Source organism: Macrotis lagotis, chromosome 6, assembly GCF_037893015.1.
Source record: "Macrotis lagotis isolate mMagLag1 chromosome 6, bilby.v1.9.chrom.fasta, whole genome shotgun sequence".
In the NCBI taxonomy this organism is placed as follows: domain Eukaryota; kingdom Metazoa; phylum Chordata; class Mammalia; order Peramelemorphia; family Peramelidae; genus Macrotis; species Macrotis lagotis.
This window is the reverse complement of record NC_133663.1, coordinates 118903271-118921211: the sequence shown is the minus strand read 5'-3', so window position 1 is coordinate 118921211 and position 17941 is coordinate 118903271. Positions and strand designations below refer to the sequence as shown.

The window sequence follows — 17941 nt, the reverse complement described above, 5'->3', positions numbered from 1 at the left end:
TGAGTATTAGTGTGAAAGCCCTATTCTCTTCCTCACAGAAGAACACTAATTGACACTCCAATCTTTTCTCTCTACTATGATTATCATGTAAAATGATACATACCATTATACATAAAAGTAAATTCCATAAACTAGGAATTGGCGAGCTAGAGAGCCCCAAGGACTAAACTCACTGGTAGGTCTCAGAGTCCCCAAACTCATCCTGACTTTTAAACCAATAAATTTAAAACAAATTCTATTGACTAAGGAACATTTTACATACTAGATTATTTCATGGGAAATACATTGACACTGCTGTCAAACTGACTCTATCTTTGAGAAAATTAAGCTACATTTTCTTCCACAATGCATCTGATTATTATAGTGGCAAAGTAAATCTAGTGTTTAGTTGTCATAAGATAATCACTTCCCTTGGGAATTATAAATACTTGGCTGAGTCTAATATCTCTTACTGCCTCAGGGATGTGGTTATATTATGACAACCACACCCTTCTTCATTCTCTTTTATGATTATTATTATTCAAGAACTATGGTAGCTGAGATGATTTCTCTGAGCTACAACCAGAGGAGAATAATTATTGTTATTAAATTTTAAGTTTTAAGTTTCTATAGTGAAGAACTCTGACTGTTCAAATTTCTTAGGAAAAATCCTGAAACTCTTTAGATACTCTTCATTTATTAACAAGATTGACATGGAGTAGGCCATTTGTTAGCTTAAATATTCAACAGTAGGCAAACTAGTCTACCTTCTAACACATATTTTTATGGTTATTGCAGATAAGATCAGACCTTTTGAAAATTAATTCTTCAAGAAGTTGTCCTATAATTTCTGTTCAGTGAATGATCTTGCTTTGGAATAGATTAGATTATAAACTTGAGGTCAGGGACTGTTCTTTTTTAATTTTCTTACTTTTCCAATGCTTAGGACATTGCTTGGAACATAAGTATTGATTCAAAGGTGTAAGAATAACTCACAGAACAAATATAGGTAATTTTTTATTATTTTTGCTCTGGTGCTGTGATTTCATAAATTTAAGGAAATCTCTGTGAGGTAATGTTTCCTTGTCATTATACACAATGGCAGTTTTTCTGCAATTTAAAATCTTAAGAAGTTTGCCTAGTTCTAAAGCTAAGTGACTTTTCCAGGATTACACAACTAGTATGTGACAAAGGTGACTGACTCAGACCCCTATCTCATTCCTATGAAAGGCACCTACAGTAGGGATTATTGGTTCTGGGTAAATGTAAGTAGATTTGAATCACAACAAGTTCAAAGCCAGTTAAGAATGGCTTATATTCTCTAAACTGTTCATATAAGAGTTATTATTCTTTGTTAATTCTATAGAATAATTTTTGAATTTTTATGAATCTATGGTTAATGCTCTGACTTATTTTAATTTTTTATTCCCTTAAGGGTTCTAAAATTACTAGATAGGTAACATCATAGCCTTTTCAAATGTTTCACTCCTTCCTTTCTTCCTTCTTTCCTTGCTTTTTTTCCCTTCCTCTCTGTATCTTTTAATTTTCCTCTTTCCCTCCCACTATCTCATTCAAAATTGAATTCTGGTAAATAAATTGCTGATATATCCAGAAACATTCGGTTGAATACTACTCACTATCATATATAAAATTGTATGAAATTTTGTTTTCAGTAAGACAATGTATACCTTTAACAAGTGAGAACTTACAGTAAGAAAGCGTGTAAGGACCCAAAATTTGTCTCTTGAATATATTTGTTACTTAAAATAGATTATTTTCTTACACAGGCTGTTTCTCTTCTTTTCAATTGTATTTATAGCGATAATTATTTATGGAAATCAATTGAGGTTATTTAATTCAGTCCTGGCAATGTTTTGAATCAATCCATAATTGATAGGGACACAGTTCTACCTGGAGAGCTAGAACTGAATGGTTGTAATAATATCTTTAGTCTTTTATATGGAGAATTAGGCAAAGGATTACAATATCTTAATAAACATATAGTTCTATGGTTATCAGATTAGCTACCATTTATCTCACATTTTCATTTCCTGTGATTTTCTGTTTCTGTACTGCTTTCCACCATTGGTTGACTAGTGGAGAGTTGGGGATATCCTCCCAGAAAGGATCTTGCCTTCTAATCTAATGCAAATTAATTGCCTAATAAAGAAATGAGCCATGTTTTTAACTTTTTTTAATCACTTCAAATAAAAGAATTCCAATATTTCTATTTGAAACAAATAATATTAGTTTTGACACAAAATAGATAAATGAAAAAAATTAGAGCCAATTCTAAAATGAACTTTAAAGTAAGCCAAAATAATCCTTAGTACCACATTTAGTCATGCATTCAAATTATTGAAGATCTCAGTTTTTTCTTTTTAAATTTTACTGATAAATTTGTGTTCCATAGAATACTTCCTATGACAAAGCAAAACAATCAGAATAAGCAATGAAATGGCAGACTACTTATTTTCTTTCAAACTTATCCAAAATAGAAATTATGCAAATTAAGCTGTTTCCATTGTCTAGGACACTCAGAATCTGAAAAGTAGATTAAAAAAAAATAAGCTGACCTTGTGCTCACTTTATAGCCTCTCACTTTCCACTTCCCATGCTAATACTAACTACAAGAACTAGTGAGATAGCATTATGAGACCTAAGGACACAATATAAATTTATATCGAGACCCATTCCAACCTCCTTATTTCTAGTACCTCAGAGATCCCAGGCATGGATTGCAAAAGTTTTCTTGCCTAGGCAACCAGCTTGGCAACAACTCTTCAATAGCAGAAATCTGTAGGAGTTAAATCCTGAATCAACAACACTAGGAAGTTCTGAAATGCTTTTATGGGAGAGATCAAGATCTAAATTGTTAGTGTCAGCAGGATGTGAGAACTAAGGAACAGAGGGAGTGGGACAGCTCACCAGGAGAGGCTACCATGCTAGTAACTGTGCAACACACCATCAAGGCAAAGAGAAAGAAGACATCAATCAGCTGGAATCATTTCTAACCACCGAAATATCAAGTTGGGCAGAAATTTAATCTCATGTACCATGAATTTCCAAGGATGGAAGGAAGTTGGGATGATTGAAGATTTAGTCCCCTAAAGAAACACAATTAAAAGGGTAGGGAATCAGGTAGTGATAAAGGAAATTAAATGCTAGCAAAAGAATGAAAGTACAAAGATAATAGAAAAGTAAAATATCCTGAGCAAAAACACATAAATTAGCAGGAAAAAAATAGTAACAGAAGTAAATATGACCTCCATATTTAGAAAATAATTTCAGAATAAAAATGCAACAGAAAGGGAAATGATGATAAATTTGATAAGATAGACAACCCTTTGTAATTTGAGAACAAAGTAGCATAACAGACTATTCTTATGTGGTTTAAATGAGAAATGAGGATTATGAGGAAAGAATTTGTGTCTTGAAGAACAAAAAGTGACACACACACAGAGACAGAGAGAGAGAGAAAGAGAGAGAGAGAGAGAGAGAGAGACAGAGACAGAGACAGAGAGAGACAGAGAGAAAGAAAATACCCAAGTCTATAAACCTTAAGATATACAATGGTTATATTTACCCATTCAATTCTTAAAGTTTGTGAGTCACTGAAGGGAAAAAAAAACCTTTCAAATAAAATAGAAAGGATATCGGAGTAACGAAAATGGCTGTCTTGTTACCTTTGATTGTATAAAGATTATAGTTAAATGAGAGAGATGTCACAAACTAGAGAATGAGCATCTGAACCCACTAGAAAATGAAGAGTGAATGGAACAATGTATTCTAATGAACACTGGCCACCAACCAGGGAGATTTTTCCTAGTATTTAGAGGTTAATCATATATGATAAAAGGTGTCCATTAAACAATAATTAGGTGTTTGAAAATTTTTTAGAAAGAAAATCAAACCTGAAGAGATATTTTCTTTTTGAACACTTCAAATAATTAATTGCAAAAAGGAACAAATGCAGCTATCAAATTCAACAGTGACAAGAAAAAGACTAATAAGAGATTTCTATTTCAATTTTCACAAGAGTATAGGAATGAAGGTGAATATTTGATAACTGTGCAGAGTTTGAGAGGGGGGAATGATGTACAATACTTGTCTACATCCTGCCTTTCAAAAGAATGATCCTTTTGTGGGGATTATTACATGAAAGAGTATATGAAAGTGGAAAGATGGGGGAAAGATGATATCTTGGAATCAAATCAAAAGCTAGGAATGAAGAGGTGATCTGTTTGGTTTTAGAAAGGTTAGATACAGCTTTACATTGCCTAAGGACTGTGAGATTTGTTCATGAAAAGGCTATTTTCCTAGAAAGGGAAGAGTTAGCAACCAGAAACAGGAATCCGGAAAAAAACAGAGAAAACAAAAACACAGGGAGGAGATATCCAGGCAAATGTGGGACAAGAGGAGGGAGATCAGCAAGTGATGGCATAAACCATTGTGATTGGTAAAGGAGGTGAAAAATTCCTGCCATGGGAGAGTATCCTCTCTGATATCATTAGGAATTAGTATGGTTTTAAGAGAGAAGTAAAATGAAAGAGTGAACTCCTTGGGTTAAGAAAGTCCTATAAGAAAATTGCAGAAAGCATATAGAGAGCAAATTCTAGAATGGCTGTCTTATTACCTTTGATTGTATAAAGTTTATAGTTAAATGAGAGAGATCAGATGATTATGAATGTCACAAACTAGAGAAGGAGCATGTAAAGTAAACAGATAGAGATGTTTAATGAAGAAAGTGAGTTAAGCCATTTTTGGAAAGAGATATAGAATTAAATTAACTAATGAACAGGATTAACTTAAGGGAAGGGGAGGAGGGGGATTTATATGAGTCAGTGGGAAAAAATATATAATCAGGAAAAAAAGCAAAAAGGAAAATAAGTAAAACTCTAAAGGGAAAAATAATGACAAATGTGAAGAAAAAATCAAAAGGGAGAGGATGGGTGGCAGTGGAAACATGATTGATTATCTTAAAAAATTCAAATGAAATTATTGAAGAAACAATGCTATGTTTAAACACAAAGGGGGAAATAATAGCAAAAATAAACAATTTTATTCATATTTTGCAATTTATTCTTAAAATTGGAAAAGTCCTAAATCAGACTTCTTTTATTAGACCAATATATTCCTAATCATTAAATAAGATAAAACACTGAAAGAAAACTGTAGTCTAGTTTCATTAATGAGCATTGATTCAAATGTTTTAAACAAAATTATTTATGGCAACAATGGTTTAAAGAAGAAATTCATTGTTTTCAAATGGAATTTATATCAGGGATGCCAGGATGATTTGACATTAGGAAAACAATAAATAAAATTAATTACATTTAAAACCAAAGCATCCAAATTCAAATGAACATCTCAAAAGATGAACAAAAAAGCCTTTGGAATAATTTAAAACTTTTATGATAAAGCTCTATGAAATATAGCTATAGAAAGATCTTTTTAAAAATATCACAAAATCAACAAAAATTGAAAGCAAACATCATATGCAATAGGAATTCACCAGACCCTTTAAAAATAAATACAAGAGTAAAGCAAGAATCCCCACCATCCCTATTACTGTTTGATATAATTCTTTAAATGCTAGATATAGAAATAAGAAAAGAGATAAAAATTAAAGGAATAATGATGGGTTAAAGAGAAAATTGAAATTATCCTTTTTTATTTAGGAAATGATATTTTCTTGTAAACCCCAGAAAATCCATAAAGATACAAATTGAAATAATAACTTCAAAATAAATCCTCAACTATCCACAAAATTTCTATACAACAACAACAAAATTCAGGAAGTAAAAAATTGAAAAGCATTTCTAATAAAAAAATACATAAATTATTTTGGGTCTCCCTTTCAAGGTATACACAAGGCTTTTATAGATTCAATTATAAAAAGCCCTTAAAGAAATAAAAAAATCTAAATAGCTGAATGCTAAGTTGTATCCATATAATTGAAATGATGATACAAACAAAATTAATTTACTCTTTTAATGCCACACTAAACAAATTATTAAAGTGGAACTTTATAGAGATTATTAAAACTAATAAAATTTATTAAAAACATATAGAATATCAAAGGAAAGGATGAAAAGAAGTAATGATGAAGCAGGGAATTAACACTCTCAGACCTTAAATGGAGTAGCCATCAATTAACCAATTTAGCTTTAATTAATTAATCAGCAATCATTAAATCTATCTGATTTGGGCAAAGACTAAATAGATAAATTAATGTAATAGACTAGATAATGCAGATTTATAAACAATAGAACACAATAATCCAATATCTGGTAAAGTGAAAAATAAGTTAACTAATGAAAAAACTGCCCATTGATAATAATGCATGTCCTTAATTCTCGAAGAAGACATACCATCAGGGAGGCAATACCATGATAAGAACATGAATTGAATTTGAGTGAGGGGGATTCTGTGCTGTTACCAGCCTTACTGTCTCATCCAGAGTCATCTGGGTCTGTTGACTAGATGTGAATCAAGATCACAAGAGATAGCCCTGGATGTGAGACAATCAGGATTAGATGAGGTGCTCAAGGTCACACAGCTACTAAGTGTTTATCCTGGATTTGAAATTAGGAACCACTGACATTAGGGTCAGCACTCTCACCACTCTATCATCTGACTGCCCTAACTTGATTAAAAAAACTGCTGGGAAAACTGGAGAGAAGTATGGTAAAAAAAAATTGACTTAGATTAACACCTTACACCACACACCTACTATAAAAAGCAATTAGAAGGGGCAGCTAGGTGGCATAGTGGATAAAGCATGGCCTTGGAGTCTGGAGTACCTGGGTTCAAATCTGGTCTCAGAAACTTAATAATTACCTAGCTGTGTGGCCTGGGACAAGCCACTTAACCCCATTTACCTTGCAAAAACCTAAAAAAAAAGTTCAATTAAAAGAGAAATAGATCACAAACGTCTTATATATAAGGTAGGCTATCTATTTACAAGCAAAGAAAGAGATAGAGTCAGTAACTAAAGATAAAGCAGATAACTTTAATTATTTGATACTGAAGACTTTCTACACAGACAAGATTAATGAATATAGCATAAAAAGGGGAGAGGTCAAATCAAGTGGAAATGGAAAAATTAATCTTGTTTTAAGGTTCTCTGATAAGGGTTTTACATCTAAGCACTACAAAAATTTAATAAATATATTAAATATATAAAAAATAAATTATCAAAGCATATGGCTGAATAATTTTCAAAAAATGCAAATTATTCAGGACCACATAAAAAAAGTTCTTCAAAATCACTAATTATAAGAGAAACGCAGTAAAAGCAACACTGAAATTTTACCCCACTCCCAGCAAATTGCTCCAAATTACAAAAAAGTGGCAATCTTGATTGTTGGTGGGGTTGTGGAAAGATAGGCACACTAATTCATGTTTAGTAGAGCTTTGAAGTGGTATAATCCATATCTTTTGAATCAGAGACTACATTACCTAATTTGTATCTCCAAATAAGTCAGTGATCAATAAGGAAAAATAATTTTCATATATTCTGAAATATTTATAGTAGCACATTTTGGGTTAGCTAAATATTGTAGTCAAAGTAGATAGCCATCATTTGGGGAATAGCTAACAAGTTGTGGTACATGAATATAATGAAATACTATTATCTACAAAAATTGATATGTGTGATAAATATGGGGAATCATGAAAATATCTATATGAATTGATTTAGGGTGAAGTAGGCAGAGTCAAGGGAAACAAGTATATACTTGCTAACTACAAAGAATGATGAAACCCCTCCAAGAAATCAAAAATAAATGTAACAACAATATAAATATCAAATATGAAGTTGTCTCTTGTTTTCAAAGAGGACCAATACCATCACAAAGTAATTTCTTGAGTTGCATAAAATTGGATTTAAGTGAGACAGAATTGCACAATATCACTAGCTTCAGTCTCTCTTCCCAAGTCATTAAAGTCCAGTGGCAGGGTCCTAAAGCAGAGAATGACATCAGTGTCTTTGTGGTCTCACCAAGCATTCTACAATGTCTGCTTCAACTGCCCTCATGGCCACTGTAACAGATTGCTTTCAATAATTCATTCCAATGGGGAAAGTATTCACATGCTTTCTTCACCATCAGTCCTCTAAATCACTGATAGGTTTGAAGCCTGTCAGTTTTTTTTTTCTTTAGCCTATCTACCGAGATGGTTTTGCCAGGCCGTGGCCTCTGTGCCTGCTACAGTTTCTTGGAATCACAGGTAAGATTCCGGTGAAAGGTGGACATCAAACTTGAATAAATTGTCTTGAAAGAGGCTCAGCAAGGCCTCACAACAGAGGTGTTAGTTTTTCATGAACACCCTATACAACCCACAAAGATCCAATGGAACTTGAATTAAGAGATATGAGAAGATATCCTTAGCAAACTTCTTTGTGAAACTAGATATCTACTGGAGTTACAATTCACATGCTTTCATACTTTTTTCAAGATCTCAATGAATTGTTCTTTCTTTTTTCCTCTAAAACTAAATACTATCTACTATATGGGATTGTCTTAGAGAGGAATAGAGGGGGAAATACATGGCATATTATCATAATGTAGAAAGTAGAAAATATCATTAAAAATCTTTTAAAATGCAATTAGCCAAACTAACTTCTCCATTAATCAGATCACATATGAAATCTATTGCATTTCATAATTTATCATGAAAAGATGATTGCTCATAATCTGCCCCTTTCTCCATTTATAAGCACTACTATTCTAATTTCAGCTCTTTAGTATTTTGAGTTAAATTAAATGAATCAATGCAGAATGATTTACTATTTCTGATTTCTTCAATTCATAAAGCCTTCATATGTTTCTCCCAATATTTCTGTGATGCATTTCCCTACACCCAACATAATTATCATTTCTCAATTCTGTGCTTCTCCATGTGAACTTACCATATACTTATGTATGTTTCTAAGATACATAATTTCCTTCCATCCTACCTTTCCACCTCCCTTTAGTGGTAAATAGTCAAGTGATATTGTACATGCACATTTGTGTTAAACATTTTTTCAGATTAGTCATTTTCAGTATCAGGAATTAGGTTTAAGGGAAATGAAAACCACGGATAGGAAAGAAATATATAAGAGAATTTTTTTAAAGTGAATGCAGTGTTCATCAGATTCTGAAAGGCATTTTTTGTTTGTTTAGCTTTTTGTTTTCTTCCTCTGGTAGGGGATAGGATTATTTGTGGCCAGTCTAATAGGGTTGTTCTTGCTCTCTGAACTGCTGAGAGAAGCTGCATCCATCAAGGTTGATCAGCTCTCTTCTTATTAATATGTACAATATTATCTTGGTTCTGCTCCCTTCACTCAGCATCATATCCTTTAATCCAATCTGTTCTTCTCTAGAGTCTGACCATTTATGGTTTCTTATAGAACAACAGCATTCCATAAAATTCCTGTACCATAATTTGTTCAGCTATTCTGCAATTGATAGGCAATCCCTCAATTTCCAATTCTTTACCACTACAAAAAGCTGCTATGAATATTTTGTAACATGTGTAACTTGTCCTATTTTTTGTGATTTCATCTGGATATAGGCCTAGGATCGGAACTGCTGGATCAAAGGGTATGATCAGTTTTATTGCTCCTTGGTCATAATTCCATATTACTCTCCAGAATGTTTGGATCAGTTCACAACTTCACAAGTAATGTATTAATGTCCCAATTCTCCCACAAACTCTCAAATAATGATTGTTGTTCCTTTTTTCATCTTAGCCAATCTGATAGGTGTGAGGTGATACTTCATAATTGTTTAAGTTGCATTTCTCTAATCAATAATAATTTAGAACATTTTTCACATGATTATATGTAACTTTGATTTCTTCATTTGAAAACTGTCCATAACATTTGACCATTTATCAATTGGGAATTGATAGACATCACTTCTAAAGAAGGTTAGGATCAAATCAATATAATCCAATATATCACATGTATCTCACAGGATATGTAGAATAGTATTATCCAATGCTAACACCTTTCTACCATATTAAAGAAAGTATGCAAATCACTAGTCCTCTGGAATCTTTATTGGCTATTACTTTTAATTTTTAGTACTATTTTCTTTTATATTAGTATGCTCATTTTATAAATTATATATGATTTCTTCACTAAAAATCAATTTATATGATTCTGACCATAATTATTCACCATCTCTTCATAATTTCTTATTCTAGAGTAATGTCATTATATTTATATATACCAAAATTTATTCAGTAATTTTGCAAATGAAGAGCAATTTTAATGATTATTTTTTTAATTTTTACTACTATATATGGTGAAAAACCTGGAAAACAGTGTAGCAGAAACTAGGAATGACCAAAATCCATACCCTGTTCCAAGATAAAGTGAAAAATGAGTACAGAATTTAGACATAAAGGGTAAGACCATAGGCCAATTAGAAGAATAAGGTATAGTTTATCTGTCATCTTTGAAGAAGAGAGGAGTTGAAGACCAAACAAGAAAAGGGAATATTGCAAAATTCAAAATGGCAAATTTTGATTACATTAAATTAAGCTTTTGTAGAAATAAAACCAAGGCAGCCATGGTTAGAAGAAATGTAGAAAGCTGGGAAACAATTTTCACACCTAGTGTTTCTGATAAAGGACTCATTTCTAAATATATTGAGAACTTTGTCAAATTTATAAGAATCCATTTCATTTCCCAGTTGATACATATTCAAAGGACATGACTAGGCAGTTTTCAGATAAAGAGATTAAAGGTATCTGTAATCATTTGAAAAAATGCTCTAAATCATTATTGATTAGAAAATGCAAATTAAAATAGTTCTGAATTGCCAACCTGTGAGGTTGGCTGAAATTACAAAAAAGTCAAATGATCAAGAATCAGTGTTGGAAGGAATGAGGGAAAACTGGGAGACTAATGATGGAGTTGTGAACTGATCCAACCATTCTGGAGAACAGTTTGGAACTATGCCCCAAGAGCAATAAACTGTGCCTAGCCTTGTTCCAGCAGAATCAATCACCACTATTAGCTCTGTAAACCCAACAAAATAAAAAAAAAAAAAAAAAGATATAAAGACAACCATAAAAATATTTATGGTAGATTTTTTGAATTGTAAATTTATTGGGGAATGACTAAACAAATTATGGTATATGAATATGTTGGAGAGCTATTGTTCTGTAAGAAAATCATGAGTAGGTAGATTTCAGAAAATCCTTGCTAGAGCTCTATGAACTGATTTTTAATGAAGTGAGTGGAACCAGGAGAATACTATACACATTAATAGCACTGGTAATGATCAACTATGTTGAACTTAGTTTTTCTCAGCAATTCAGGTGTTAAGTACAAGATATGATCAAAAATAACAACCATATCCTGAGGAAAAATATTATGGGATAGGGTCTGAATACAAAACAAAGCATGCTATTTTCACTTTTTAAAAGTCGATTATGTTTTTTTTTCTTTTTTCTTATTTTTTCTTTACTTTTGATTTTTCTTTCATAGCTTGCCTAATAAAGAAATGTGTTGAACAGTACTGCACATGTATGTATCAGATTGTTTACTGCTATGGGGAAATGGGAGGGAAGAGAAAATGGTAGAAAAATATGGAACTCAAAAGCTTACAAGATGAATTTTGAAAGATATCTACATATAATTTAAAAAATAAGATAAAATTACACTTTCAAAAAAATTGTCTTCTCTTTCATTGATTTTTTAAAATTATCTTTTCCACTATGGTATGCAAAACATCAGTTTTTTGAATTTACATTTCTGCTATTAGCTGGAATCTGTCACGCTTTGGTTTGTATTTAAAAAATCCTTCATTTTTTCTGTCTGTCAATATCTTATTCATTGTAAAATGCTATGGTAATTAGTCTTAGATATTACTTATGTTTTTTGATAGTGTCAAAGATATTTGGTAAACATTTTGTGATAATGATTTTCTCATTTTGACTGCCTTGGTTTTATACATAAAAAAATCTTTTCATTTGACTTAATGGATAACTTCATTTAATGGATAATCCTTTTTCTTTTTCATGATCACTTTAATCTCTTATTTGATAAGGATTCTTCCCAAAGCTACAGTTTTGAAAGGCAACAACTATTCCCTTTCAATTTACTTTAGAATACTTTTTAAGAATTTGGGACTTGCATCCACGTACTACTAACTGATGGTAGCATAGTTTCAGTTGCTATTTTAAATCTACTTTCCTTTCAAACTGTTTCTCAAATTTCTTAATAACTCTTTTCAAAAAGGAATCCCTTCTCTCAGGGATTGTTTTTTGTTTTTATCAAATCCTGGACTGCTACTTTCCATCACTTTGCTATCTTGATTATTTGATAAATTCCCTGGCCTACTTTCTTTTGGTAAGGCTAAAAATAATTTTTATTTTTCCTAATTGTTTCTATAGTAATTCACTCAATTAGAAAAGATACTGGAAGATGGATTCTCCAAAAGAGCTATTACTACCTCTATTAAACTCTGTAACTAAATTTGGAATATTAACAGTCGATTATTACCTCCTGGGTCCACACCAAAGGACTCACCACCAGTGAACACTACCATTTGCTTTTAGACAAAAAAAAACAGATTTACTAATGTATAGTAAGGAAATTAGGTAAAATAAGAGGATAGAGTATTGCACTAGAGTCAAGAAGATATTATTTCAAATTTTGCCTCATATCCTTCAGCTATGTGACCAAGGACTAGTTCCCCTAATGCTTTAGGTTCTATTTCCTTATCTGTAAAATAAAGACAATAATAGTATCTATATCATTAAGTACCAAATGATGTTTCTAAAGCATTTGCAAATATTGAGCACTCTATATAATTAATTGCTACTGATGCTTCTTTTGCTCATACTATTAGTACTAATACTACTACCAAAAACCTGAATACTTTTAAAATTCATGGGAGGGGGTAATAGAGAAAAATATAAAGCCCAGTGTTAATGAGGCACATATAAAGAAAAGTTATGTGATAATTGTCTCATAATATATACACACATATTTATACAAAGAAAACTCTGCTTGACTTACCTGATAAATAATCAAAGTTCAATAAGTTTTTGTATCAGGTGCTATTTTAATTTAATTTAATGGATTTTTTTTAGTTTTTACTAGAGGAGACTTTACAATAGAATCATATTAATCATTTATATCATCAGATTGATTGAATCTAATGAGATTTATAGAAGCAATTATATATTAATAGCACATTATAAAAAAGGCAAGAATGCATCTCTGAAAATTTGTTTTGAATATTTAAGCACAAATTTTACAATAAAATTGTTTTCGAAGGATGCTGGATTGATTTGATATGCATTGAATCATATCCTTTGTGAAGCATTAGTAGCTTACCTACATCTCACCTTTTCTTTGCTTTTGACTGTTGTTCTATTCTTAGTGACACAAACTTGGGGTGTGGTATGGCAGCTGGTTGCCTTAAACCTTCCTAGATGTTGACATCATAGACAATATTGTTGGGTTGCTATAGAAATCTCCACAGGGATACAAAAATAAAAGAAGTAAACCAATCTGCTATATAGTTCAGATTCCTAGAGAGCACCCCCTATGGAGTGAGGGCAATAATTAAGTCTTGTTTACTGTGTTTTCCTTAAAACCTTTTATGTACCTAATGATATCATCATTCTCTTATTTTTTCAGGTAAAGAAAACAACCAATATTAATTGCCCTAATCTTCACAAGAGAATAACACATATATTTAAAACTACAGTTGATGTTTTTTGTTTTCTCGTTTTTTTAACTGCTGGAGATTTTGAAGTTTTTATTCACTTCCTTTCCTGTTATATCAGGAAACCTATATTGAAGGAGGCAAAAGTGACTTTAGCCCACAGATCTAGATTTTAAATGAGGATCATAATAAAATAGAACAAAGGGATTTTTCTTTAAATTAATGCAACTTTACTCCAGAAATAAAATGACCACAGGGAAAGAAAAGCTTTTTGTCACTAGAAGCTATATTCAAAGATAGTTATAGCACAAATTATATCTAATATTTGAGAATAAAGTAATTAATAGGATAAATCTATATAGTTCCTCATCTTTTTCAACTCTAACTCACAGTATATTACACACACACACACACACACACACACACACACACACACACACACAGAAGTATGTCAAAATATTCCTTATCATCTCAAACTTGTAAGACAAAAAATAGTATAGAAAGATAGTGGGCAGAAAATTCTTTTCAAGCACAATGACTTCATACAGATAAGCTCAGCCTTTCTTGCTGATCTTACATCCTTATGCCCTCCATGTTTTACTAAGTTCTGACACTAAAACATATCACAAATTTATTACCAAGGTTATTTCAAGTCAAACTAAGAGTGTTTTCTCTGTTTCTGATCACATATCATCTGCTAGAGGTACAATTGCACACATCCCAGCAATGGGTCAAGGGAAATATCCTGGGTCTTCACTTGTCAAACGGAGAAAAATCAGTTTCTTCTCTTCAAAAAACAAATTACCAGTTCTGACTCCTCTGTCTCAGTACTGACAGTTGCTAGTATAAAAATGACTATAACAAACACTGTTGCAACTAAAACCCTGCAATGTACCATTCTTCTATATTTTATGTCATAACTATTATCTATGTATGGGGAACTTGTTCAACCTCTTTCATTTGATATTCAATTGTAGTTGTCAATAGCCTACATAGATTATTACCTACCATATTTTTCTATGTGTTGCTAAGTAGTGCGAAGGAAAGGGAAAGACCACATCTAGAAGGAGAACAAATATTTAATAATTACCCATCATGCATCAGGCATTGTTCTCAGTGCTTTAAAAATGTGTCCTTTGATTCTTATAGTTTCTTATGAGACAGATATCATGAAGACAGAGCTGATCTGACTAGCCCAGTGCCACATAGCTTCAAAGTTTCTGCGACCAGATCTTCTCAACTTCAAAGTCAGTGAGCAACTGAACCACCTAGGTGCTCTATGAGAAGATATTTCAAGTCACGTTGAGGTCCTTAAACACTCTATATTTTTGTGAATGATGGGACTTAAATCATTGTTGGGATAGCTATGTGGCGAAGAATCAAGTTATTGACTCTTCTCTGCAGCCTAGAATTTCACATAGGTATATGGGAGAAACAAGCAATATTTTAATGTGGCTTTTCTCACTTAAACAGATATATGATCCTATTCATTGGAAATTTTTTCTTGAATCACAGAATTGGAGAATAGAAGGGACTCCACTGGTCATCCATACAAACCATACACAAGGAAACCCACATTATAACTTATCTAATAAGTGGTTATTCAACCTTTATCTGAAGTTTCCAAGGAGAGGGAAATCACAAGATCTTTAAGTAACCTTTTTCCTTTCTGAAAAGCTCTTATTATTAACTATTTCTTTCTTGGAATCAAGCATAAATTGACCTCTTTAGAGCTCCTGACTTAGAATTCCTGGTTCTCCCTTCTTGGGCCAAACATAAGTGAGTTACAGGTCTACATGACAGTCCATCAAATTCATGGTATCATATTCATCTTAGAGTTCTCCAAGATAAAATCCTCATGACATGGACTTAAGGTCTTTTATTTACCCTGGATGATCTTCAGTTTATCAGTATCCTTCTCAAATCATGGTGTCCAGAACTTAACATAATTAAACTAAGGTCTAAAGAGAGTAGGATATAGTGGAGCATTAATCTCTCTAATAGAAATTTTGTTGTTACTGCTTTGGTTTGTTTTTACACACCACTTTATATTACTGATTAATATTGATCATGCACACATTCCATTGAAGCTTCAGGTTTTCAGAGCATCTATCTAGCCATATCTCTGCCAGTTATTTTAATGTAGTCAAAATTATCTAATTTGTTTTGAATGATGTTTTCTATCTTTTCTTTGGTCACAAACTGCTTCCCTGACCAGAGATCTGACTGGTTTGCTTATAATATTGTTTTTTTATGTCTAAATCCTGTATCCATTTGGATCTTATCTTGGTATAGGATGGTATAGGTGTTGGTCTAATCTATGTTTTTTCCATACTAACTTCAAATTTTCCCAACAGTTTTTATTGAAGAGAGAGTTTTTATCCTAATAGTTGGACTCTGGGTTTATCAATCAGCAGATTACTATAATCATTTCCTGCTTTTGTACCTAGTGTATTCCACTGATCCATGACTCTATTTCTTAGCCAATACCAGACAGTTTTGAGGACCTGTGCTTTATAATATGATTTTAGATCTGCTAAGGCTAACCCACCTTCTTTTCTACTTTTTTTCCATTGAATCCCTGGAGAGTCTTGACTTTTTATTTCTCCATATAAATTTACTTACAAATTTTTCTAGCTCATTAAAGCAATTTTTTTTTAATTTTGATTGGTAGGGCACTAATAAGTAGTTCAGTTTTTGTAGAATTGTCATTTTTATTATACTAGTTCAACCTATGCATGAACTGTTGATGTTTGCCCAGGTATTTAAATCTGATTTTGAGTGAGAAGAGTTTTGTAATTGTTTTCAAAAAGTTTTTGAGTCTGCCTTTGGAGGTAGACTCCAAAGTATTTTATTTGTTTTTTGAGTTTACTTTGAAAGGGATTTCTCTTTCTAACTCTTTCTGCTGTATCTTGCTAGTCATATATAGAAAAGTTGAAGATTTATGAGGGTTTATTTTATATCCTGCTACTTTGCTAAAGTTGCTAATTATTTCTAGTAGTTTTTTAGATGACTCTTTGGGATTTGCTAGGTATACCATCATGTCATCTGCAAAGAGTGAGAGTTTTGTCTCCTCCTTCCCTATTCTAATTCATTTAATTTCTTTTTCTTCTCTTATTGCTGAGGCTAACATTCCTAATATGATATTGAATAGTAGTGGTGATAATGGGCATCTTTGTTTCACCCCTAATTTTGTTGGGAATGCCTCAAGCCTATCCCCATTGCATATAATGCTTATTGATTGTTTCAGATAGATACTGCTTATTATTCTAAAGAACAACCCATTTATTTCTACTCTCTAGTACTTTTAGTAGGAATGGGTGCTTTTTCAGCATCTATTGATATGATCATATGGTTTCTGAAGGGTATGTTATTGATATAATTAATTATACAAATAGTTTTCCTAATATTGAACCAACCCTGCACATCTGGGATGAATCCTACTTGGTCAAGTGATAACTTGTTGTAGTCATTTTGCTAAGATTTTAAGATTTTTGCATCTATATTCATCAGGGAGATAGGTCTATAATTTTCTTTCTCTTTTTTAAATCTTCCTGGTTTAGGTATCAGCACTGTACTGATGTCATAGAAAGAGTTAGCCAGAGTTCCATCTTCACCTATTTTTTCCAAAGAATTTATAGAGAATTGGAACCAATTATTCCTTAAATGTTTGATAGAATTCACTGGTGAATCCATCTGTTCCTGGAGATTTTTCTTAGGGAGTACAATAATGGTTTGCTGAATTTCTTTTTCTGAGATAGGGCTGTCTAGGTATTATTCTCCTCTTCATTTAATTTGGGCAATTTATATTTTTGTAAATATTCATCCATTTCATTTAAATCGTCAAATTTATTGGCATAGAGTTGGGCAAAATAATTATGAATTATTACTTTAATTTCCTCCTCATTGGTGATGAGTTTACCTTTTTTCATTTATGATACTAGCAATTTGGTTTTCTTCTTTTTTTTTAATCAAATTGACCAGAGGTCTATCAATTTTATTGTTTTTCTTCATAAAACCAGCTTTTGGATTTATTTATTAGTTCAATAGTTTTCTTACTTTGATTGTATTAATTTCTCCTTTAATTTTTAGAATTTCTAATTTAGTATTTAATTGGGGGGGGTTAATTTGCTCTTTCTATAATTTTTTAGTTGTATATTTAGTTCATTGAATTTTTCATTCTCTAATTTATTCAGGTAAGCATTTAAAGATATAATATATGCCCTGACACCTGCCTTGAGTGTATCCCATAGGTTTTGGTATGTTGTATCATTATTGTCATT

The 17941-nt window shown here is 31.8% G+C and overlaps 1 long non-coding RNA gene across 2 annotated transcripts in view; it reads right to left on the bottom strand.

Annotated features, from left to right (window-relative positions):
• Positions 1 to 13391, bottom strand: part of LOC141491804 (uncharacterized) — a 48264-nt gene extending 34873 nt beyond the window's left edge. Inside the window, exon 1 of one of the 2 annotated variants that reach the window (XR_012469761.1) lies at positions 13325 to 13391. This is a non-coding gene — a long non-coding RNA (uncharacterized LOC141491804). The remainder of the gene's footprint in view (positions 1 to 13324) is intronic. The other variant, XR_012469760.1, reaches the window with a different exon arrangement.
• Positions 13392 to 17941: the final 4550 nt, after the last annotated feature.